Source organism: Colobus angolensis, unplaced genomic scaffold (assembly GCF_000951035.1).
Source record: "Colobus angolensis palliatus isolate OR3802 unplaced genomic scaffold, Cang.pa_1.0 Scaffold108, whole genome shotgun sequence".
Taxonomy (NCBI): Eukaryota; Metazoa; Chordata; class Mammalia; order Primates; family Cercopithecidae; genus Colobus; species Colobus angolensis.
In genome coordinates, this window is record NW_012111808.1 from 2,809,582 (window position 1) to 2,835,916 (window position 26,335).

The 26,335-nt window shown below is 38.8% G+C and overlaps 1 protein-coding gene and 1 long non-coding RNA gene across 6 annotated transcripts in view; one reads left to right on the top strand and one right to left on the bottom strand.

The window, feature by feature from the left end:
* The window catches only part of LOC105516778, a 30,493-nt gene extending 26,735 nt beyond the window's left edge, over positions 1–3,758 (top strand). The window contains exon 2 of the long non-coding RNA XR_001002542.1: positions 3,537–3,758. This is a non-coding gene — a long non-coding RNA (uncharacterized LOC105516778). The remainder of the gene's footprint in view (positions 1–3,536) is intronic.
* TCF4 (transcription factor 4) overlaps positions 1–26,335 on the bottom strand; it is a 428,077-nt gene that overhangs the window by 261,909 nt on the left and 139,833 nt on the right. The window lies entirely within an intron of this gene.

A 26,335-nucleotide genomic window follows, 5' to 3' on the forward strand; every position in this document is an offset into this window, starting at 1 on the left:
TGATTTCCTTTAGTGTCCCAAACAACTCTGAAATGCAAGTTATTATTTTCTCTTCAGAGAAGGTAAATAACTTTCCCAGTGACAGGCCATCAGCAATCCAATGAAGACATGAAGACCCAATGAAGACATTGGGCATATGTGGCTCCTGCTCAACCTCTGGAAGACACCGGATTGTATCAAATACCTAATACCTCTGGGTACCTTAACAAACACCCAGTATCTCTGAAAACTAGTGGTCACCAAACTTGCAGACCTCTGGTGTTTCACCAATCCCCATCTCTTTCTGCCCCTGACCACCCAGGAATCTGAAATTCCCCATCCTCCTTTGCAGTCACGGGATCATATGACTAGGATGTGGCCAATAAAATGTGAGCAGAAGTAATACCTGCCTTGTCCAGGCCTGACCCTTAAAAGTTCCCATGTAATCGTCTATGCACTCTCCTTTTCCTCTTTGATCAGCCTGATACCAATATCTAGTAAACTCTAAGGTCCTAGGGGATAGCATACCGGAACCATGGAAGAAGCCAGGCTAGGACCAGAGCCCACCCACATTGCTCTGTGACACCAGAGAGTAATAACTCTCTGCAGTGTTAAGCTACTGAAGTTTGGGGATTGTTTGTTCCAGCAATTAGCATACCCTGACTAATGCATCTTCCAAAACAGACTTCCGTGAATTCTGGCACTATGATTCTATCTTCCAAGTAAAGCAAACATACGCAGTTAGAGCTGGCACCAGTCAGAATTGTGAAGCAGGGGAAACTGGTCTTTGAACTATCCTTCTTTCCCTTTCAGACTTGTTTTCCCCTCTTAGCATTTCCTCCCTCTGAGCACCAAATGTTCTCAGGCTGCTCAGTCTCGTCTGTCTCAAGAAAATAGACTCAAGATATTCATTATCCATTCTTTCTCTTAACCATTACCTTTTGAATACCACCCATGGTGGTGTGGTGAGCTGCCTGCTACCTGGGCAATTTTGAAGAGAGTCTTTAACATCTCACATTGAATGCATCCTCATCTGTAAAATGGGAATGACTGTATCCACCCTCCAGTACTGTTGTGATGATTACAGATAACAAGGAAAATGTTACCACAGAACCTGGAACACGGTAGGAACTCAAAAAAAAAAAAGTAGGGGGGCGAGGGGGATTACTATGTGTATTACACTTATTGCTATGGTCACAGCATGATATCTGACATCAAAAGGATACAAAATGTACATCAAATACGATGCTTTCTCTCTGAAATACATAATCTAGACTGGGAAGAAAATCTTACGAAAATAAAATACAGTATTTGATTACTAACACAAACATAGCAGAATTTTTGAGAAAGGTGAGTTATATGGGCTAGAACCAACACTTGCAAAGAACTGGTGATTTAGGACAGAGTGATGTTAAATTTCAGAGAGGTCTAACAGAAAGGCTCATGACTAACCTAAGGGAATAAACTGCTACACCTCAACATTTTTCATGTCACATTGTGTAAGGTGGTGCCCTGTTCCTGGTCTCTTTATTGATTCAGTTATTAATTCTGTGTCAACCCTGATACAGATGTCACTAAAATCAAACAAACCCTAGTATAACAGGGGTGGGGGACAAGGATTGATTTTGCTTTGTAAGAAATCTGGCATAGGCCAGGCGTGGTGGCTCACAGGCCGGGTGCGGTGGCTCACACCTGTAATCCCAACACTTTGGGAGGCCGAGGCGGGTGTATCACTTGAGGCCAGGAGTATGAGATCAGCCTGGGCAATATGGTAAAACCCTGTCTCTACTAAAATCACAAAAAATTGCTGGGTGTGGTGGCAGGTGCCTGTAATCCCAGCTACTTGGGAGGCTGAGGCAGGAGAATCACTTGAACATGGAAGGCGGAGGCTGCAGTGAGCCAAGACTGAGCCACTGCACTGTAGCCTGGGCAACAGAGCAAGACTCCATCTCAAAAGAAAAAAAAAAAATCTGGGATGTATCTAATTTGGAAAGAAGGAAAGCAGTGGTATCTTGGAGAGCTCTCTGGCATTGTATGTGTATTTCTCCAACTCCATGTTCCATTTTGGAACACACTGGTAACTCGGAACTGGCAAAATGTTGGGAGTATTTACACCATGGAAATTGGCAAACATGATAAATAATGCTTTTTTTCTTTGAAAAAGAGGTTATTAAATATTTACCACCACATCAGTGAAAACAATCATTCATTGTGAGGTATTTGTACTCAAATTGCTTCATTTAACTTTCACAGCCATTACTCAGGTAGACTGTTTTATCCACATTTTACAGATGAAAAATCAGGCCTCACAATGGTAAGTGATTGGCAAGAAATCCTGTTGTCGGTGCTCCCTGGGCTAAAAACCAGGTTGCTTACAAAAGTGAAGAACACCTGGATTTCTTTTTCTCAGCATATCAGAAAGATATTCCCATGAAGACAGAAAGCTATACTTTAAAAACATCTAAATTCAGGCAGTACTCCTCCCAAAACCTTTAATTTTCTACTCGGCTTCATTTTGCTTTTCTACTCATCTAACTCTCCGCTTAATCAATATATACTTCGTTTTTACCACCCTGACTTCTAGACGTCCAATTCAACATTTTGGACCTATGTCCTTCCAAGAATTACCCCTTACAATGTCTCAAGAAATAGACTTGTGCCTAATGACTGGGATATGTTATGAACAATCTTTAAATCAGTGATTCTTCATACACCTGTTCTCACCAAGGTAGTCTAATCCATCTTGGTCTGAGCTACAGTTACAATGAGTAAGTCTGGGTTTAGAAAGAGCTGAGAGACTCCTTGAATTCAGATGAGGTTTCTGACATTTATTCAATAATGACTGTTGTCAACAGCTAGCATCAGGATTGGAGAAGGGCCTAGGGGTGAGAAAAGCCAGGAAACTTCAACAGGTACCAGGTGCAGTCTGAGATCCACGGGATCTACCATATTAGCAAAGACAAAAAGGTTCTTTGTACCCCTCACCTCTGACACCTCCATGTCAACTTCACCCTAATGCAGGCTTCTCTCAGGGTCATGGGATTCCAGATCTACTTGCTTCCTCATTGACTTTCAATGGGAGCAAGTTCAGTCTATAAAAGAGCAAAATTCCTGCTGAACGTTGTGAGGATCGGGACCATGATGGAACAATCCCTAAAGCCAAAAAATACCAAGCATGGATTTGCTTAGACCTGGATGACTCAAATTAATCATCGTGATGACAGGGATAGGATTACCTTGATTGTTTTAGTCCAGTCACAGTAGTCCATAAGGGATGTAGTGATCCCACACAAATCACAGAGATAGCACACACTAGGGAAGGAGTAGAGTATATAGTAGTGAGACAACCACAGTTGGAGACAGCACCCCAAGAACCACTGGCATATTAACAGTGTATAGTGTATCGCTTAAGAGGTCTTTGTGAATAGACATGCAAACTCCCTCCTTCAGATACTTGAGTCTTCCTATTGATGTCAGGATTGGAGCAACGTTCTTAATTGTGAACATCAAGGTCATCCTGATAACATACCCTCACGCCCTCGTGTTCTCTCTTCCAGCTACCTTGATTGCCTTTGACAACACTCAAGTACTTCACTGGCCCTTCTGCTGCAGAACTTGAACACGTGGTTCCTCAAATACAATACTTTCCTCCCAACTACCACCACTCCACTTTCCTACTGTGACTATTTCACTCCTGTATCAACTCCACTGAATCATCATTTCCTTACGTCAGCTTTCCTTGTCCCCCCTGACTAGCAATAAATGTCCTCCTCAATGAAGTATCTTGCCCTTCTCCTTCACTAGACTTGTCACAGATGTAATTTTACATTTTTTTTTTTTTTTTTTTTTTTTGAGACGGAGTCTCACTCTGTCGCCCGGGCTGCAGTGCAGTGGCCGGATCTCAGCTCCACTGCAAGCTCCGCCTCCCGGGTTCCCGCCATTCTCCTGCCTCAGCCTCCCGAGTAGCTGGGACTACAGGCGCCCGCCACCTCGCCCGGCTAGTTTTTTGTATTTTTTAGTAGAGACGGGGTTTCACCGTGTTAGCCAGGATGGTCTCGATCTCCTGACCTCGTGATCCGCCCGTCTCGGCCTCCCAAAGTGCTGGGATTACAGGCTTGAGCCACCGCGCCCGGCCTACATTTTTAGGATTCTCAAGTAATTTCTTGCCCACTAAAAAATAAGCTGCATAAACACAAGGGCTGCATCTGGTTTGCCTTCCATCCCACCCTCAGTACCCAGTACGGGGTAGGGGTAATAAGGCACCCTCGGCGACTCTTGGTGAAATGGATGGCTGTGTCTTTAGCCCCTCAAAGGAGACGTCCATACAAAGTATATCCAAAATGCCAGCTGAATTCATAAAGTTACGAACCATTCTGCAGTACTCCTGTGACTTTGAGAAGAATACCTAACATGATGAAAATGTATAATGAGTTTTCACCTTGTCCACTGTTGGCTAGAGAAATCACAGGTATGCTATAAAGGTTAGCATGGCACAATACATCTTTTCTCCATAATTTAAATACTCGTTTGTTTCACAAATATGCAAGTACACATTAAGATTCAGCAAGAAATATGCAGATCAGTCCTCTTAACACATTGAAACACTTCACTTGCCAGTCACATGACCAGACAGAGTTAATGTACAAGTCTCAAGCTCAGTGATTTCTATAGTAAAAATGCAGTGAAACAGTCAGACTTCATGTATGTCTTATCCCCTGACAGAAATAATCTCTTATATGGTCATTGTAAAGGGAAATATTTGCCTCTTTATGCTCACTTTGATATGCACCCTAGTGATTTGATACATATTATATAATCATTGGCCTCAGGACAGAGGAGAAAACAATTGTTACCTCTACAGTGAAACAGCTTTCTGTGATCAGGTAATAGCAAGATAGAAAGTGAGTTAGGCATTCTGCCTCACTTACTTGGATGGCAGTTACAGCTCAGCATTTTTTGGAAAACCTTTCCCCTGTAACCTCCCCATTGATGAACAAAAATATCATTAATATTTAATGTTCTGCTTCATTTATAACAACCAGAACCACCATGCTAACAATAAATATCCTAGAGCAGTTTACTGCTTTCGATTTTTCAAAGCACTTTCATGCACAGTATTTCATCTTCCTTTACAACTTTGTACATCAGAGAAAGTCAGGGCTTGGTCCAAGTACTCAAGGCAAGTTATTGGAAAAGCTGGGAGGAGAACCTATAATTTCTCCTTTCAACCTCTTTCCAAACTGCCTCTTACCCATTTTCTTATGTTATGAGAGAGAAGTGACATCTGCAGAAACTGGAACTCCAAATTTGGATGAAAGACATTCTCTGTAGAAAAAGTTATCTTTCCTCTTTCAAATTAATTATTCAGAATCCCAATTTCCTAATTATAAGGGCTTTTCTTTTGGGTTAAATATGCCCCACAGAAAATCGCAACAGTTTAAATTAATACTGACTCTGACAAGCATTTTAAATTCATTTTCATGTACTTTTTCCCTCTTCCTCTACCCAGAAACTTAGAGAATATGTTTAAATTAAAGATGCATTTGAGAGATGACAATTCGTATCACTTTGTAAGTCTTACCTGAAAATTCTCCAAGGCAAGAATAAGTAATCAAACCTATTAACAATTCACCTGTGAAGAAAAGTGCTGCTGTAAATAATGAGTTTAGGCAAACTCGATAGTTCAGTCCAAGTTGCTAGAATCTTGCCTTTCTCTTAATTGTGCATGGCAGTAGGGCCCATAAGTAAACTGAGTGGGGGCCATGGACACCAGTCCTTGTGTGGACAGAACGTCTATTATAAAAGCTCATTCACATGGACTTAAGCATATGAGTGTACCCCATGTGTTGTGGTAGAGAAAATAACATAGATTTAGATAACTTTTAAAAATAAAAACATGACTTCTTTTTTTATTCAGAACATGAGTTTATCAGAAGATACAATGACACTGTTAGTTCTGTTGGTCCAGTATCTATTTTCCCCTTCTTCCTCCTTAGTAGAACCCGCAGCAGTTTTGGTATAATTGCCATCTGTTCACATAGCCACCACTCCTCCTAGTGGATCAGGAACAGGTGACATCATTTCTAGTTCCAGAGGGAAACCCCCAAGTCCTGCAGCCAATCACACCCCTTGTCATCCCCAGGCCAGGTACCAGTTTCAAAATGAGCACTCCACTGCAGCCTCCACTGGGTTCTGGGAAACATCTCCCTACTCCAGGGAAAGAGACACACCAGTAGATGACCTCTTATCCTCTTTGATGATTTTTCTGTTTGGATGTGATGCCCAGAACCAAAGCAGGAATTTCCTTATCATTCCTAGGATGAAAGCAGTACACAGAGGAGGGAAACCACCAGAGATTTTGGAATAGGTATCGTAATGTAATACATTTCCCTATGTTTAAGTCCATTTGAGTCAGGGTTTTCTTTTGTTGCAGCTGAAAACATACTACAATAAAAAGTAGATCTCCCCCTCCACCAGCACCCCAGTAGGTTTATGAACTTACTTGCTCACTGAGTTTCTTTAACAAGAAATACCAACTCTGGATAAATCTAGACTTCATTTAACCAACGGCAATCCTCTCCTGGCCACTCATTTTTGTCTAAGCCCACAGAAGCATCATTTTCAGAAAATGTATAAGTTACATGCTGCATAATTTCCTATTTAATCCTTCTCTGATCTGTGTATACATCTTTGTTCTCACCTCTCCTGGTCCCTGTGGCCCTCACATGAATAGAATCAGACAGCAAATATCTAATGAGTACTTAGCACAGGTAACGTTAATGGCTACAAAAGGTACCTAAAAAGCATTTTTCTTTTGGATTTACCAATATCATACCTACACACATGCTACATACACAGCCTAAGCACTGCAGAATTTTCCTCATGTATTTAGCTATACGCATTTTTCTGGGAAGAGAGTCTATAGCTTGCGCTGGATTTTCAAAGCCGTCCCTGACTTGATGAAGGTTAAGAACCTCACTCTGGATCAGCTAGCATTTGGCAAACCACACTGTCTGGATGTGTCACACACACACAATGTGTTCCCCGGAGCTTCATATTTCTTGCTTGAGGCAAACCATCTTTAAGTATTAATAATATTGAAGTTTTGCGATATTTTGGACTAAATAAAATTTTGTGGGCTCTCCTGGAGCCTCAAAGGCCATTTATATTTTCATTTCAATAGAAGGAAAAATAAATCCTACTACTTAGAAATATGGGACAGGACCTAACTTTCTGTTTATGCCTCTCCAAAGAAATTATGAATCCTGAGCTCGAAATTTAGTTGAAGAGACGAAAAGTGTCTTTGAAAAATAACTAATACGAGGAAAAAGTTTTAAGTTTAGGCTACAAATGGTAAATAAACACCAAGGGATTGTTACTGAAATAGTTTTTGAAAAGGAGATGGAAGTTTCCTTGAAGCAGGACTCTTAAGGCAAGAAGGAAAGTCGGGCACGGTGGCTCATGTTGCCTGTAATCCCAGCACTTTGGGAGGCTGAGGCAGGCGGATGGCTTGAGGCCAGGAGTTGGAGACCCGCCTGGCCAACATGGTGAAATTCCACCTCTACTAAAAATACAAAAATTAGTCAGGCGTGGTGGCACACACCTGTAATCCCAGACACTCAGGAGGCTGAGGCAAGAACCCGGGAGGCGAAGGTTGCAACGAGCCAACATCATGCCACTGCATTCCAGCCCGGGTGACAGAGTGAGACTCTTGTATCAAAAACAAAAAAAAAAAACAACAACAACAACAATAAAAGAAGACAAGAAGGAAATCAAATATTGGAGAGCACAAAGAAGTGAATTCCAAAGTGTGGCCAGAGAACGGTGAAATCGTAGAGCCCAAGTAGCAAAGGGTGACGCTTTAACTCAAGACACACGGAAAAATCAAGACCAGTCTTACTTCACTGAAGAGTAAGTCTAACAGTCATGAAAGGTAAGAAGATCTGGAACTTCTCCATAGGAATGCTTCAAAACATTTCACTTGACCTCATTCAATGTAACTAACTACAGCCTTTGCCAACCCCCTCCCCTTCTTTCCTCTTTTAACTATCACCTCTCACAATAAGGACCTGAAAACAGGTTCCCTAACTTCAGCAAAAGTGCCCGCTCCAATCTATTATGAGCCACTGACAACTGTCACTTCTCCATACAAAAATCTTTAGTGGCTCCCGATTGCTTTGGGTATAAATGTAAAATTCCTTAGGCTAGCATTTAAGGTGCTCAAGATCTTGTGTACCTTCTTCTCATGTTATTTTGCATTGGCACTTCCTTCTGTGCCTCAATCACACCAGACTCCTCACCGTTACCTAATATATCCCTGGCTGTCGAGTCTCATGTCTTTCCTCAACCTGGAAAACATTCTTTCCCACACAACAAATGCATGAAGAATGAATAAATAAACGTATAATGCCACCGAGGAAAACTCACACACAGACATCAATCAATTACATGCATACATATACATATATTTCTATTTGTTGGTTGGTATCTTTATTTATCCCCACCAGGATGCAAGCTTCAGAAGGACAGGAACTCTGGGCACCTATGAACCAGGGTTGACACCAATGCCTTGCTAAGAGCTCGATGAACATTTGTCATGTGAAGAAGTGCATTTATGACACATGAAAATATTCAGAATCTTTTGTCACAAAAAGAAAACAGAACCAAATTCGTAGAATTTGACAAAATAATCATCAGTAACTAACAGAATGTTTTTAAATGGTGATAGAAACATATTATTACAAGATACAATATAATAAATAAGAAAGCATTTTTTCCCAGCAAGAGCTTCCACTGTATGTTTTATTTCTCTAAAACATTGAGTGAGGGGATCAATAAAAAAAAAAGATGAGGATGGGATAACAACTTGATTTGAAGCATAAAAATTTCTATGAGATGAGATTCACAAATTATTACCCCTTTACAATGTAAAACAGATTTGAAATGGCATGACTTGACTACCTGATATATAGTTTATTACTGGTTCACCCAAGGGATTGTATACAAAGCTCTCCATTTTCTTAAAAAAAAAAAAAGTAGAACCAGCTGGTAGATAAATACAGTGCCCTTCAAAAGCCCCTGTTAAAGCCACAAATAATTGCAAAACTTGTTCAAATCAAATGGACAATTTATTTTATGTATGATTTTGCAAAGCCTTTACAAACATCCATGGATGGCTTTGCACCCCATTTGAAAGGATTTGCTATAAAACTGCACTGGCATAAACAAACAAAACTATTCTCAATATTTATACTTACAACAAAAACCTATGAGGTTCTATATTCCGTTGTAGTCATGAAAATCCTTACTCCCTGAGTTTTCACTGGCTATAGTCTAATATACAAAACAAACAGGGTTTTCCGTTTAAATGTGACACACATATACTCTGTTTTGGTGTCTGTGTTTCAAGCATTTTTCAAAAATTCAGTCACAAGGGAGAAAAGCAAAGAAATAAACGTATACATTTTAAAACACACCATAGCCTTCTGTAATATAGAAACGATTACATAAACAGGAGTGAAATTGGTTTTTTTAAAAGTCCTTCCTCCAAGTTTTTGGCCCCAGAAGAGGTTGAGAATTAGGAGATGGAGAAGAGAGAAAAAAAAAAAAGGAGTATTGGCCAGTAAAATGCCAAACAAAGCAACTGAGCTAGGATAAAAATTGAAAGGTGCTTGCCAAGACAAAAGCACAACTTAAGCTGCAGCTCTGTCCTCCCAGAGACTATACAGGGCAGGGAGCCTGATGCTACTAACCTAGGGTTTCTAATGATTCCAATCCTGCATCCTCATGTCAGAGGACAGGAAGGACAAAGCAAAGGGCTGTTCAAACATAGTCATCACCAAGTAAAACAAGGGACACTCCCCTGGCTCCTGCAGCTTAGGTATGCCTCAGAAATCTTTTGTTGTTATTGTTCTCTTTTTTTCCCTCTGTCCCTCTCTTTTTAATTCAGAAATGTAGCTTTCATGTAAAGAAGAGAAGTCAAAGGGAGAAAAGACTCTCTTTAAAAAACAAGCTTTCCAAACACACCTGTCCCCTATTTTGAGGATTGTGTGTACCTGTACTGATATTAGAAGCATGATTTGTAATCCTCCAATTTACCCCACAATTTCCTGTCACCTAGAATCCCTGTGGCAGTTCATTCTCCAAAGTTTGTACAAATACAAATCCCAAGAGTGTGGTGGGGGACACATGACCAAGGCTGGTCCAGGACCACCACTCCCAGTGCAGCCCAGGAATCTGCAGTTACAAAACACATCTAGCATATTAGGATGTGGGGGCATCCACTTTGAGAAGTATTGGGGCATCAGTTAGAGCCACAGTTTTCCTAATTCCAACTGTCCCTCAGATCTGGAGCACTGTTAACAATACATATTCCTGGGTAGCTCCAAGACATACTGAAGCAGATTCTTCTAGATGGGGCCTAAAAATCTGAAATTCACCAAGCCTCTCCCCTGCCCGCCGCTTGACCTCCCCACATACTGTCTGATGGCAGGAAGTGAGCTGTAGTCTCTTTCAGGCTCTTTGGGAAGCACATTGCCTATAAGGGCCACGAGCTGCAGTTGAAGAGAAGATAATAAAGTTCAGAGCCTCAAATACCAGGTGAGTACCAGGGTAGATGTTAATCATCGCCCCAAAGAAGAAAAGTGGACCCACAGTGTACCAAGAACTCCGGAGAAACGAGTGGTATAAATGATGAAAGTACTGATAATCAGAACTCAGGAAGGGCGACTACCAAAAAATAGCTGAAGACCAAACAAACAAAAAACAAAAGAAACCTTTTATGAGGGAAAATGACTTGCCATTTTCCACAAGGCAATCTGCATCCTGAACACAAATAAATGCACCACACAAGAGGACGTAATTTTGAAACAGACCTAGAAATCCTCAAGGTTCCTTTCAAATCTCCCCCACAGGACTCAGCAACACTCAATGAGAGTCTGTTCTTAAACAACCTGAAACCACGAACACCTAAGCACATGTGAAATATCAAAACAAAATATTTCCCCCACATCCCAATCCCAGCTCGGTGATGAAAAGCAGTCGTCATCTGATTCAATCAGACCACATTCAAAGCAGGTGGTTCCGAGCATTATTTGAGCACACAGTGCCAGCTCCTTCTCCACACGCACCAAAATATATACGGATACTTTTTTAATGACACATGAAGAATTAGAAAGAACGGTTTCAAACCTTTTTGTGGGTAAAATTTAATCCCCACATTTTTAGTCAAAAAGCATAAAGAATATCTTACTGAGAAAATGTGCCTCAGAAGAGCAGCAAAGCATAAGGAAATACCAAGAAATTAAAATAAGAGTTGTGTGAAGTCTTCATATCAAAGCTAGTCAAAATGGGATTTCTGCGGTTATTTTGCCTCTCTTTGGCAGGCTCCTTTAAAAAGGCAGATTCAAGTTTGTTTTTTTTTTTTTTTATTTAGATATATTTATTTATATTCGCAAATTAGATGCCAAAACAGCAACAAACGTGGGCTAGAGAGGCACATATTTCTGAAATCTAATCCCTTTCTATTTATTAACTATATGGCAGAAGTAATACACTTAATCTTATATCTCAGTGTGCTCATCTGTGAAATGGGAATAATATATATTGTTTGACAAATTAAATGAGATTACTGATGTACTATACTTAGCAGAGTATCATACACATTGATAGGTATGTGTTGATTCAAACTGATATGAGTTTATTATCAATAACTGCTGAAATTAGCCTTTATTTGACAAAAATAATTTAGATAGTTTGATTTAGAATGGAGCAAAAATAAAAGAACCTGAATAATCACATAAAGTATGACTTAATAACTTATTGTGTAGTTCAGGCACGTTAACAACCTCATTAAAGGCAGACACCGTTTCCTCCACTTTCTCCATAAGGCCAGAGAAAGGAATATGGAGATGACCTGACCATTCCACATAAGTGAGTGCTTAACAAATTCTTGAATTTAAAAATAAATCCCATTTGGACTGCACCAGTATTTTTACAAACATCTTCAGTGAGGTATAGAAATGTTGACATAGAAAAGGAATGACTGAGAATGCTATTTAGTTGAGAGAGATTAGAGAAGATATTGGAACAGTATTAACGGAAAGGTTAAGAAAAAGCAAGGAGAAAAAAGGAAGTCTTTCAAAAGATGAATTTCCATTAAACTTCAGTTGATTATGGGGGAAAAAAAATCCAGGCTATTAGTCTGCAGTGTTGGTTAATAGTTTTCCTTATTTTGAGAAAACAATGAAAACTAATGAGTTACATCCAGCAGCTTTAAAAAATGAATTCTGTGCATAATTCGTAAGCCCTTCACCACATGCCTCTATGCAGTCCTTCTTTTAGTTAAGGTTTCAAATTAAGGTTATTATTTATGAGAAAAAGTTGGAGAGACATTAAGAGCTATAACAATTCCCCCAGACCATCATGGGGGCGGGAAGGCGGTGGTTCCATTCACAATGAATGGAGGATATACTCTAGGCCAAATATTTAAAGAGGGGTGCAAAGGATACACACACAGCAATCCGCAGGCACCTGTCACTGCAAAATTCAACACTCACACAATCGAAAGGGCATTTGTGTTCACAAATCAAGTAATTATATCCCTAACTATCCATCTGCATATGCAATTACCCAGTCTGTTGCACAGAGAAGCAGATTTTTGCAGGTGTTTCCTTACCATCTTTCCTTCAAAATCCAGTTGCCCTTTATGTCCCCAAATCTGGGCACATACCAGTTCTCTAATTGAATCTTCGTGGCACTGTGGTGAGGATCAAGTGTTATGTTTTCACATACCGCGCTCACACACAGAAGATTTTGTAATCTAATCAGGCTCTTGCTCCCGATCACCACTTAACTAATGGTTTAATGGACTCCGTTTATACCTTGATGTTAAAGCATGTGCAATGTGCCTCATGACTCCTCTGATGAATCTGTTCCTAGGTTCTCTGACACATTCCAATTTTGCATGTGTACTTTAAAATCTCAGCGTTACAACTCTGGTATGCCAAGCAAAGTTAAATAAACAGAATGACAAAGCAGTAGACAGAGAAAATGAGCATGTGTGGTTGAGGGCAGTGCATTTAATCAAAAAGGAGCTTTTCTGAATTTTGGAATCATAGAAATTCAAATTGCAAAGTGTTTTCTATACTCAGAACTTGTTAAACATTTTGTTCCGATTGGTGCAAATTGTGCGTCTGTGCAGTCCTATTATACTTGAGAAATCAATAACTTCTCAGCCCTGAGGACATCTAGGGACCAGTTCCCCTTTATGTCAATCTCAGACCTAAGTTAATCTCAGACCCAGCTTCATAGAATCTGAGTGCTGAACAGGACATCAGATGGTATCAAATCGAATAATCATCACAGAAATAGAAACCAAGGTCCAAGTAAGTGCAAAGATATCCCATGTCTCAGACTGTGCTTAAAGGATTGATTCTAGAACCTTCATATGTTTGAGAGTATTTCTAACTTTAATTTCTTCAGTGTTTGAATTTAATGTTCATGTTCTGCTACACAATCATTTATATGCATCCTTCTTTAATTTCCTAGATTTTCCTGGATGTACGGTTAAACAACAAAGTCTATTTAAAATAGCAGCAATTTGCAATTCTAGAAAAGAGAAAAGTTGGGGGGTCAAATTTCTTTCTTCCTTACAGAAGCTTCCAAAAACATAATTAATATGTTCTTTTTAACAAATATTCTACAGCACCATTAAAGCACTGTTATTTAGGTCTGAACAAGACACAGATTATTTTCTACTTGCTGTAAATTACGCAAGTCTGCCAGGGCAGGGAGGCAACCAAACCTACAGCTCAAGTCTCCTGACTTCTCATCTTCATACCAAGGGTGAGATATCGCTGGTCCTGAGAAAAATCTTACTTGCCCTGCACAGGATTCTTGGAGATGCTGACTGAATTAATGAGGGGGCACGCTTGCCCCAGCTACCCTAAACTCACCTCTCTTTAGCATCTGCTTCACTCATTCATACTATCCGGCTGGAGCCCAAAGTCAGGTGCATTGTCAAGGCTCTGCTCTATACTCACTGGTCACCACTGTGACCAAACTGTTAAGAGGGTAAGAGGAGGAGACACATACACATATCCACCAACACCTCCACCCACAAAGATAGTCTTGGAGAATGGACAAAAGCCATTGATAGAAGTCAATTTCACATCTCCATTGACATAGCTACCAATATCTGAGAAGATACAGCTATTATTCGGTATTAAAATATTCGGGTAGAAGACCTCCATATCTGTTCACATGTCACAAGTAGTATTTTTCAAGAGGACAGGACAGTTAGCATGAGTGGCACAGCAACCCTAGGAAACTGTCCTAAACAAAGTCTATTTAAAAAAACAAGAAACTAAATACCACTACCAACTTGAAAGGCCTTAATTTAAAAAAGCTTTTGGAGGCCGGGCGCGGTGGCTCAAGCCTGTAATCCCAGCACTTTGGGAGGCCGAGACGGGCGGATCACGAGGTCAGGAGATCGAGACCATCCTGGCCAACACGGTGAAACCCCGTCTCTACTAAAAATACAAAAAACTAGCCGGGCGAGATGGCGGGCGCCTGTAGTCCCAGCTACTCGGGAGGCTGAGGCAGGAGAATGGCGTAAACCCGGGAGGCGGAGCTTGTAGTGAGCCGAGATCGCGCCACTGCACTCCAGCCTGGGAGACAGAGCGAGACTCTGTCTCAAAAAAAAAGAAAAAAAAAAAGCTTTTGGGCTAAGTTAGCATTTCACAAAACTGTCTTCTGCAGAATGTTCCACATGGGAGGTATTTCATGAAAAATGGAGTTCTCTGGTCAAAGCAACTTGGGAATCATTACAAATAATATCACTCTCTAGGGGTGTTTTACAATATTTAATGAAGAATATACTGAAAATAAAATTTCTATTAACACGCCTTGAAACAAGAATTTTTTAATGCTAGTCTACATTATTCTTTCAGAAGGCTCAATAGGAAAAGGGGAGTAATGTAAATGATAAATTACTGTTTTGTGAATTATATGAAATACATTAAAAGCTAATAAATGGAATATAGTATAGGCTTCAATATTTACACATCTCCTTGATAATTCCTGAACACAGAAAAATGTGGGAAAATTAATTTATAAATTATTTGATGAACCTTATTAATATATTCTTTACTTAAATTTGTGTAAATTAATACACAATTACACAAATACACAAAATACATATTCCAGGTAAAATATCCAAAGACCAAAATGCCTTTGTCTCTCTGCAAAAGATGTGACAGTAGGTTCTTACCTTCAGTGTCTGTAGTCTACAGTTTCTGTAGACCAGTTAAGCTAGTCCCTAATCCAACTTTATTTCCCCAGATCAAAGATCCTGCACCTGTACCATCAACCCAAATATAAACAGCAAGATATATTCCACATACATTGAAACAATGTGAATTTGTGAAAACCAGAGGCTTAGAAGATTGAAAAATATTGGACTTGAGGTCAGGCTTGATTTTGTAAATGTTTTCCTCATTTTTATATTACTTTGCATTTACTCCCCTATTTAAATATCAGAGTCTTAAATAACTCCTCCAGTCAGCATTGAGAGCTAGATTTTTACTTCTCTGACCAAAACATCGCAAATTTGTTTGAAATATTATGGACACACACACACACACACACACACACACACGGATTACTCAGGCATGTACAAACAGGAAGAAAAAGAAGTAATTTTAGTCAATATATGCTCTTCTCCAACCAATAAAGTAACCACAAACTGTACATATATTCTATTTGAGAAAAAAAAAAAAAAAGAAATGAAAAATTGTGGAATCACATGAAAGGTGGTTTGCATGCACACAGAGGAAAAATGGCCAGTGAGAATAAAGGGACTTCTCAGCTAAATAGTCTTTCAAGATTAGTATTACGATTTAAGTCTACTTCAAAATGGTTTCAGCCTTATTAAAATTACATTAAAACTAGCCCTGATGCATTTGCATTTAAAGGGTTGCCTCACACTACTTAGCAGGCGCTGAATTCAGTCCCCATTGATTTATAGCATTAGGGCACTACAATCACAGACATTTTTCAGGATAAAGGACAATAATACCCTGACCAAAAGGGTTTAAGGATGCAAGTCATCAGGAATGTGAATAAGAGAACTACGTTTATTTGCACAGCAGAACACATTCACTTGCAACATTAAAACAACCCAGAGAATGCTAGACAGGGGAATTACTATTCTATTACATGGGATCCTTACCAGTAGGACCACATTCAATCAGGAACCTTGTACCCTTGTAAGAACATAAATCTTGAAAAGGAAAGAGATAATAAACTATTATGTTATTTTAAAGTGTCTCAGTTAAAGTTATTAACTTTGATCCTTTCAATCCTATACTAATACAAAGAGTATCTTATTGCAACATCTATGAAGATCTGAAACAGATAATGAAGCCTTTCTTTAAAAAAAAAAAATGAAATCTACACAAAGCAACACAGCTCAAAGAAGTGGCAGTCTTTCTTTTAAAAGACTATAAATGCATTCTTAGGTCTGGTTCTTTAATCATCAAGAGCTCAACCACAGGGTTACTGGTTTATTATTTTAACCAATTCACAACCTGTTTGATTCAGACTGTTGACTCATTTAAGCCAATAGATAAGCTGTTTCAGTGTTTTGCGCCAAGTGACTTATCGAAAACCTGCAGTAACACAAGAGAATCAGAATTCATAACTACAGTTCCCATTTCTGTCACACTTAGGCAGCCCACAAAGGCGGTGGAGAATATAAGGAGGTATTTGGAAAAAAGAAAAAAGGAAGGTATTTGAGGTACAAAATCTGGATAACTGGCCACTTATTTCTACTCCAACTGTAGAATAATTTAGTTTTTAAATCTTGTCCTAAACATACGTAGATGTGAAAGAACTTTAGAAGTTCAAAGTGTCACACAAAATCGTTATAATCATTTAATTATGAGCGTTGTTCAGCAAGTACAAGGTTTTATGAGAGCTAATTCTGTTCTACAGTTTAGTCACTAAAAGAAAAATGTGAATTTAAAAATTCTTGGGCTGCAAATAAATATATTTTTTAAGGACAAATGTTTTTAGGAACAACCAAATCAGTTTTTGGAGATGTCACACTTTGTACATTAGTTTCAACATCAATGCAGAGAAATACACATTTAACAGGCATGACAAAAAAGGACAACAAATAAGATTGATGTTGTAGAAAACAACAACATCAAAAAATTGTATACTAGGCAGCAATTCCTTTAACAGTAATATAATCTAGGTCTAAGAAAAGAGCCATTTTACACTGCTCTTTCATTATGAAAAGGAATGTATGTTCATTTTTTTAAATGTTGATTTCTGAATTGTTTGAATAATTCAGGATATGTCCTTTACATGGAGGTAAATAGCGAGGTCTTTTTAATTGAGGCAAGAATCATTTCCAAGAGGCATCTGAGTGCTTCCCCATTTTTCCCTTTCCTAGGTTTGGGCATCAGGAGGTATCTTCAGGTCCTCTCTTTGTCTGCTTCCTAGTGTATAACCACAAGCCTACTATACTGTGATACATAAAACCCGGAGATGTGGCAAATGAAAATGGGAGCAACAAAACCACTACAGCATAAGCCTTTAATGCAAGGCAGAGGAAGGAAAGTAAATGCTTAAAGTTTTCATACAGCTTACTCTGTTGATGGTTGCCAAGTAAAGAACCTAAATTCAAGGGCTTTATAATTGTTACAAATTGTGCCAAAGTACAGCGTGTTACAATAAATTATGAAGCTTATCTAAATTATAAAAGTAATTAAACTTTCCTCAGATACTCAAAATTCTGCCCTCCATAAATTTTCTGTTCATTGCACATTCAATACCTATATGTTCCAGTAAAACAAAAAAACTAAAAAAAAAAAAAAAAAAAAAAACACACACACACAGAAGAAAGAAAAGAACAATCTCCTAAGAACGATGATGCACAAATAGGCACAGAGCATAATCTAAATTGTAGAAATGCAGGAAGAATTACTCTCAAGATCTTCAACCATAACAAATGTTAATAAAAATATTTATACTAGAAACAATTTTCAGAGCTTTTTTGAAGTTTTGTTTTCCTCTTATTATTACAGACATTTGTTTTAACATGAGTTTTCTCCTCTATCCCAACATCTCCTACTGCTGCATGATGCCATAAATCTTTGTTAGTATATTACTGTACAATCTGTCACAATAATAACAAAAATAATGAAAGCCATAGTAACCCAGTTATATGGTCCTTGCCATTTGCAAGAGTCCCAACTTCTTTATATATGCTAAATAGTAAAATATACAGGATCCATCAACTGCTGAAACACAGCAGTCTACAATGGAATACAGCTGCTGCTGAGAATCAAACTGAACAAGAGCTGTCAAATTACAAGAAAAAAAAAAGTTTACAGCCATGAGATATATGGAGGATACCATTTCCAAGTTTAAATTTAAAGAAAGACCAAAAATGCCATCTTGATACTCGTAAGGCAAAAAACATCCTTCTTTCTTAAGGTTCAACCACATCCCCACCGGGAGCAAATCAGCCAAGCAGGTGTGTTAGTGATGAAGGAAAGCCTTGTTCTATCAGAAGTATCTTCGATAGTCAGCAAACATGATGAACAAATTTTTTAAACGCATATAGGTTACAGAACAAGTTTGTCAAAAGGTTCCCAGAATTTTGTTTGATTTTTGTTTGGGTACCTGGTTTCTCGATCCTAAATTAGGCACTTCTATGTCAGTATATATTCCAATTTAACAAAAACATTTATTTTATAAACAGAAAAGGAAATGAGCTTGAAGATACATTTATGTAATTACCATATCTAATAGTCAATTACATGTCCTTACATGAACAGATAAATAATATAGGCACATACATTTATCAATCTCGTCTATGAGGGAAAGAAGACAGAAGAAATTAAAAGAAGAGCAAACTATTATATACGACATGCAGTTTTCATTATTTCATATTTGCATAAGGGGATGCAATATTTGTCTTCAATAAGGCTACAAATTACAAATGATTAGTTCAGATCTTTTTAAACCAAACTAAAATATACAAGTTATTAAGTATATCATTCAACCTAGCAGTTATATTTGTTATAACTATTTACCTTAGTTTCCTCATTTTATAAATGAAAAGCAGGAGGAATGTTTGAGGTCATGTAAAGCTATTAAAACATTAATTATTTAAAGATCAAGTTAAATATGTTTTAAAAACAGAATACCTCACAATATCCAGTGGGGGGGAAATTATGAGAAGTGAATGAGAGAATAGAATCAGATCAGATGTACTGTACTTTAAAGTATCCATTAACTAAAGCTACATGAAATTGGAAGGGAAAAAAAGAAAAAAGAAAAAACCTCTGACATCCACATGAATACCAAATTAATTCATTATGATCAGTGCTACTACAAGGAACGCAAAATTAATTCATCACAGTGGAATACACAAAGCACTACCCACTTGTTATACCTACTGACAAAAAATAATAGGACGATTATCCTCCACCAGGGTGACACACGTGGCCACGGGCACTGCCGGCTTGTCAGTCACACAAGTGTTTCCTTCCCTGGGAGTCTACACCAAGATATTTTTACAAGGAGGCTCTTTTATCAACCACATTAAATGATGTGAAGACCTAAATTATCAATAGTTTTCCCTCCTGCTGTTGCTCCCTGCCAGGGCTGGGTCCCAGTTCTTCTCCAACCTCCCCAGGTGATTCTAAGTTAAGCAAGTAAAGCACCTGGGGGCAATATTTAAGGCGGTGCTCACACACTCAGACTTCTGCAAGTCATGGCCCGTGCCTTACACAACCCTGACAGTGAGTCCCACAGCCCTACACATCGGTAAGCCTAGACTTTAAAACATAATCACCTCCCTTATTCGGGGGCCCAGGGTTCCTGCCATACCAGAGTAGACTTGCCAGTCCTAACACCTTCCAGTGTCATCATCATGGTCAACAGTCAAGGCAAGCGCTCTGGATGTCAGTCTCTTGAGAAAGCCTTATGTAAACTTACAAGCGTGAGACTAACCATCAGGGTGCTGGGGTCTACCACAAGACTTTGCCATAAGATACGGAAAAATCAAGATGACTTCGTGAATCCCCCCCTTTTTACCTCCTCAGAGTCTCTAGTGAAGAGAAATGGCTGCTGACTTTTGTTTCCCAAGCCATCAGAGATAAAGGACCTGGCACCTGAACCTCAAGGGCTCCGTCTACTTCCACTTCTAGCACCAATGGCTTAGTGTCGTAAGAGTGTCTTTGCTCAGTCACTTCAAGGGGACTTAGGAGGTGGAAAGTCACACGTAACACAGGAGAGAACCCTTTCCTAGAGAGGATGAGGTTCTCCTTGGTAACGGGAATGTGATGTAATGTATCTTCTTCCTTTTATTTGTAAGTACCCCTTAAAGTACCCCTGACATCCCTGTGGGCAGCTAGGATGTAGAGTTTTCACATACCATCTATAATACAAGATTATGCTTATGGAAATCTTTCCTCTTTCCCTTGACATGGCGAAAGTTTTTGTTTTTTAGATCTTCAGCAATGAGTTCATCTCATACCCTTTTCCAGAACGGGTCCAAGAAATGCAAATGTCAGCCAATGTAATGAAAGGCACCCATTTAATATCACAACTTGCTAAAGAAGAAACTTGTTTATTCAGAATTTGTCTTGGAGTATACAGGGACTCAAAAGATGGATGCTCCTTCCTTTGCTAAACTGCAATTTTGTTCTTCATCCTTATTACTTAGCCTTTGTGGGGTGCTCACGCTATACCAACACATCTGCACATCACAGATGTAGTACTCAGGTAGGAAGAAACAGGAATCTGATACATCGTGAGAGCCTAGCAACTATTCCACCTGAGAACAGGGTACCAATAAATGTGAAAGCCTTAGTAGAGGCAATACATTTAAGCTCTGTGTGTGTGGTTAGGGAGGCACAGTAACGGAGTTTTAGCACAGGGTAAAGTATATTCTAAAAGAAAACTAGACTTTTTCAGCTAAACTTAGCTCCATCTGTTTATGTAGAACAGAAGTACTCTAACTTGACTGTACAGTAGAATCACCTGGGGAGGTTTTAACTCCCCCCCACCCAATTTAATTGGGGGTGGGGTCAAACATCAGTAGTTCGTCTCCAACCTCCCCAGGTGATTCTAATTTGCAGCCAGGTCTGCAAACCACTGATATCGAGGGCAGATGGCCATATATCCTGTACCTGGGGAAAGAGCATTTTTACTATGAGGGGACACAAATCAGTGAGTAGTTTCCAAGTCCGGCTGGCTATCTGAATAGGGTTCAGATTTTATTAAAATACGGACTACCAGGCCTTGCCTCTAGACCTACTGAATGGGAAGCCCAGAAAAATGAGGTTCAGCAATGTCTGCATATTTTAAAAATACGGCCAGGCACAGTGGCTCACGCTTGTAATCCCAGCACTTTGGGAGGCTGAGGCGGACAGATCACACAAGGTCAGGAGTTTGAGACCAGCCTGGCCAACATGGTGAAGCCCCATCTCTACTAAAAATACAAAAATTAGCCAGGCATGGTGGTACACGCCTGTAATCCCAGCTACTCGGAGGCTGAGGCAGGAGAATCGCTTGAACCTGGGAGGCGGAGGCTGCAGTGAGCCAAGATTGTGCCATTGCACTCCAGCCTGGGCAATAGACGGAGACTCTGTCTCCAAAAAAAAAAAAAAAAAAATCTTCAAATACATTTTGATTGTCATCTGGGATTAGGACCACTGACCTGGATGAAAGTCAGATGCTCTTACCCCTAACTCGATTTCCAACAGAATGCTTCATGTTTGGAAGAGTAATCTTAGCCTGCCAAAGAATTAGGAATAGCACGGGAAAGGAGTGGAGGAGGGGAGAAGTGTTTAAGAAAAAAATAAAGAGAAAAGAAATTTAAGTGTCCTCTAAGCACCCACAAGTCTGCTTCTTAAAGTGCTGATAATGAGCAGTGTGTGCTGAAAAGACCAATGGAACTAAATTCTGAACCAGTTCATTTCGGCACATCCTGTTTATACGACTATTTAATGAGTCATTCAGCCAGGATGATTTTCTGTCTGAATATGTTAATTGCCATTTTTTTCATAGCTCTCTATTAAACAGTACAGATAAAATAGACATGCTCATGTTTTTAAGCGCTATCAGCCTCTCACCCTCAAGAGAGTGGGCAACAGGAGTAAATAAGGGAAAACTTTCTCTTTTTTAAAGTGCTTAATTCTTTTACCATATATTGGCATTTGGGACCCCACTTCAATTCAAAAGCATATGTTAGAGTTAGCATTAAAGTGAAAATGAAATGAGGTGGTTCTCCCCCATATGCCACTGGCTTCATTATATCACAAAGAATTAGCTCAAATAACAGGCAACAATGTGCATTTTCTTGCTGATAAATTCTTCTACGTTTAGGTCAGTGTGGATATTTGGGGAAGGACAAGTGATAAAGAAACAGAAAAATTCTGACTCACTCTGATACTCCTTTATAAATCAATGTATAATGATTATGATTATTGAGAACCCTCGAAGATCTAGGAAATGGGTGAAAGATCTAGTTAGAGATTATGTTTAATGAGTGATTAAAAGAATTCATTTTTATATTTCATTTATCCCCAGAGGATGCAGAATTTAGAAATGAAAATTCCAAAACAACATCAATGCGAAAAGTGAAGCAATAAACATCAGTGCAAAAAAGCCATATTTTCATGCACATTATCACTTAATAAATCAAGCCACTCTTAATATTCATTTTAGCATTTATGCAGTTTCCAGTGCCTTAATTTTAAAGAATTTACATTAAACAAATTACATATCATTATACTGCATTCGGAAGGGGAAAAAAAAAACCAACCTTAAGGCCATAACAACATATTTTATTCTTAACGGCTTTGTTTACAAATATTAAATGGTCAAATTAATAGTGTTCTCAATGGCTTTTTGACAACTCACATTTTTCATAAATGAAAATAAAGCAACCGAAAAGATGAAACTCCAGTGGCAAAGGTTTTTGGTCTTTGTACCTCATTAAAAGGACTTTTATAAATCACGTTTGTTCTTTTGAGTAGCAACTAACACAGCTGAAAAGGACAGGTTGGGTTTTAAAAGAGACAGATATGACCTAAAGGGAACACATTTTACTGTAGTGAAATAAACTGAGGACACAGTTAGCAGATTAAAAACCCCTTTAAAGGAAGCATCATCTTTGGGAGGAAAAAAAAGAAGAAGAAGAAGAAAAAAAAACCTTCGCTGAGGAAAACAGCTGGAAACAGGAAGCTTTGGGGCTTTCATCCTGCCTGCTTTGATTCCACCGCATCCCCATATCATGAAAAGGCAAAGAGACTGATTTCAGCTGTGTCTTCTTTCAACAGAAGGGGGAAAAGGCTTTGTGGAGTATGAGCAACCCCATCCAGAAGACCCCCGCCCACCCCAATCATACAAACACTAACAATGAAGTGGAAAAAGAGAAATGGTGATAGATAAGTAGCAACTCACAAATAGCATTTTACAGGCTATAACAATGAAAGGAGAGTATTTGCTCTAACTTAATTGTTTCTCTCAGCAATTCTCATATGAATATGCAATCCCCTAAGTGAAAAACACTAACCAAGGTAGATACACTATGACAGGTTTTCTTCTCTCTATTCTTTTACGCCTTTCTAACTTGGTATTTCCAGGAATGTATGATGATGAAAAGTTTCTATTTCTGATACCCACCGCATTGTTGTGGCCATTTGTTTTTTCATTAGAGAGAAAAGGAGTTAGACGTTACAACCCCTTATGGTCTTAAATCTAAAGTCACTGAATTCTGGTTTTCACTATATTTAGATATCTAAAGTCACTCTATTTAGAGATCCAAAGACCAATAAACCTTTGCTCACTGCAGTTTCATATGAGATGTCCTTTTGGTCATCTCATCTAGATTGTTCCCCACTGCTACCTTGAAAATATTTGTATTCTCATGACATTTAAAGGACAATGCAGCATAGTAAAGGAAAGCTTGGATGAGAAGCTTACATCATCCTTGGTAACTAAATAACAAAGCAGCTCAATAAACAAGATCATACAAATCTAATACACCCAAGTCACAATTTATTCTTCTGTTGCTATTTTGGGATGCCTTTTAAAGTGGGGACTACAAAGCTAGACAATATAGGGGCCCATACATGTAAAACTCTGACTTTGAAAATGCAACCAACGTCAACATAAAATAGGAGGTGTATCTCATGCTTTTCACAAAGGAGAACTGATTTTCATACAAGTTAAGGAAAGGAACTTACATTCAAGTTACATACAAGTTAAGGAATTAGCTAATTCATTTTTCTAAAACTATTCTTAATAGACAGGAAAATTTCACAGCATAAGAGGTTTCAAGCAGGATATGTAAAATGAATATCAACTTCATCTTAACAGACGGCTTAAAGTAGGTATCTTCAGATATTCAACCTTACAGTGGAATACTTTGATTCCATGGTAACACTTCAATTTCTAAAATGTCTACATTTGACACTTGGTATGTGCCACCTCCTTACCAATGGATATTAATTACTTTTGATTTATCCTTATTCATTCTAAATGTCTTTTTTATGGAACTGCCTTAGTTATTAGTGAAACATAGTATAACTTTGAGAATCCTCATGCAAGGTTATTTTAACAGGCTACACCGCTAAAATAAAAGTGATCCTCACTAACAAAACAAAATAATTTAGTTACTTGTGTCAAACTTTGAAGGTCTACAGTAACAATGCAGTAGATATCAGAAATAACAAATTTTTTTATCATCATGCATTCCTGAAAATTTGAAGTTAGAAAGCCAAAAATTCAGTTTGGACTCTTCATATTTTGGGCATCATCAATTTTATCATCATCCTCCTCCTCCTCCTCATCATCATCATCACTAGCCATCTTCTACACTTATGAACAGAATTTTCACATATTATTTCATTCATTCTCAAAAGCAACCTAAGAGAAAGGCCAAACAGGTATACTCCTCCTCATAGAAGAGACAAATAAACTGGGCCCAAGAGGGTAAACAGAGATTCTAGTGATAGCATCCAGATCTCTGACAGAAGTCCTTGTGTTATCTATGAATGAGTACCTAACTTTGACTCATAAATTCCACCAATACCTAGAAAAATAACCAGCTCAAGAACCACCATTTTCAGGTCAAAGTAGAGAATTTTTGTTATTCCTAACACATTCTTGGGGAACTCCGTTTCTTTAGGCAATGGTACTAATATGGCCCTGTAGACTTAACAACATACAGGAGGGAGCAGAGAATGACAGAGTCAACTTTTCTTTGCAATCTATTCTAATGCCTGGGCACTGTGGCTCATGCCTATAATCCCAGCACTTTGGGAGGCCAAGGTGGGCGGATCGCCTGAGGCCAGGAGTTTGAGACCAGTCTGGCCAACATGGTGAAACCCGGTCTCTACTAAAAATATAAAAATTAGCCACGCATGGTGGCACATGCCTGTAATCCAGCTACTGGGGAGGCTGAGGCACAAGGATCACTTGAACCCAGGAGGCAGAAGTTGCAGTGAGATGGATCCACCTCACTCCACCCTTGGCGACAGACTTTGTCTCAAAAAAAAAAAAAAAAAGGAATCTATTCTAATTGCCCTAATGTACTCTTATCTCTGCTGCTCTTATAAATATGTATTCATTCTGTAACTTACTGATCATCTATCAGGTAGCAAGGCCATTGTCAACAATGTAAGTCTGAATCCATAAATGCCGCTCCCATGAAGTCTACAAAAAGATAAGAAATGTACATATGGGAGAAAACAGAACTCGCATCTGTTGAGCATCTACGAAGACGAAACCATTTCCCAGCTCCTTCCTTGAATCCTCACGACAGTTATATGAAGATGAAAACTGAAGAGTACTAGTTACCAGTCACTTTTGTGGCACTGGGCTCTTCTACGAAAATTAGAAATCCTACTAATATTTGAGTAAAACTAGCTAACGTTTCAATCACTAAAGTTAACACATGCTAATAAGTAGAGACACTATAATTCTTCAGTGCTTTAGAGAAATATATGATTATACCATTAACAATTTAATCTTTTCCTTGTCATTTTAATCTGCCAAGGCTTTGATTTAGAAACAAAATAGACGAGGCAAATCACTGTATTGCCGAACATTGGTATCAATACCAAAAATAAACTGAGGCACACATACAAAAACTGACAGAGCTATAACATTCTCGCTCATGCATATTCGCTGGCTCTCTCTGAGTCTGTCCCACCATACACAGTGTGCCCACACTGCCTCTAATTTGTGTTGTCTTTTGGCAAAATGGACTGTAGTGCCAACTTTAAAAACCAATTGAAGTATTAAAACAAAACAGATATCCTCT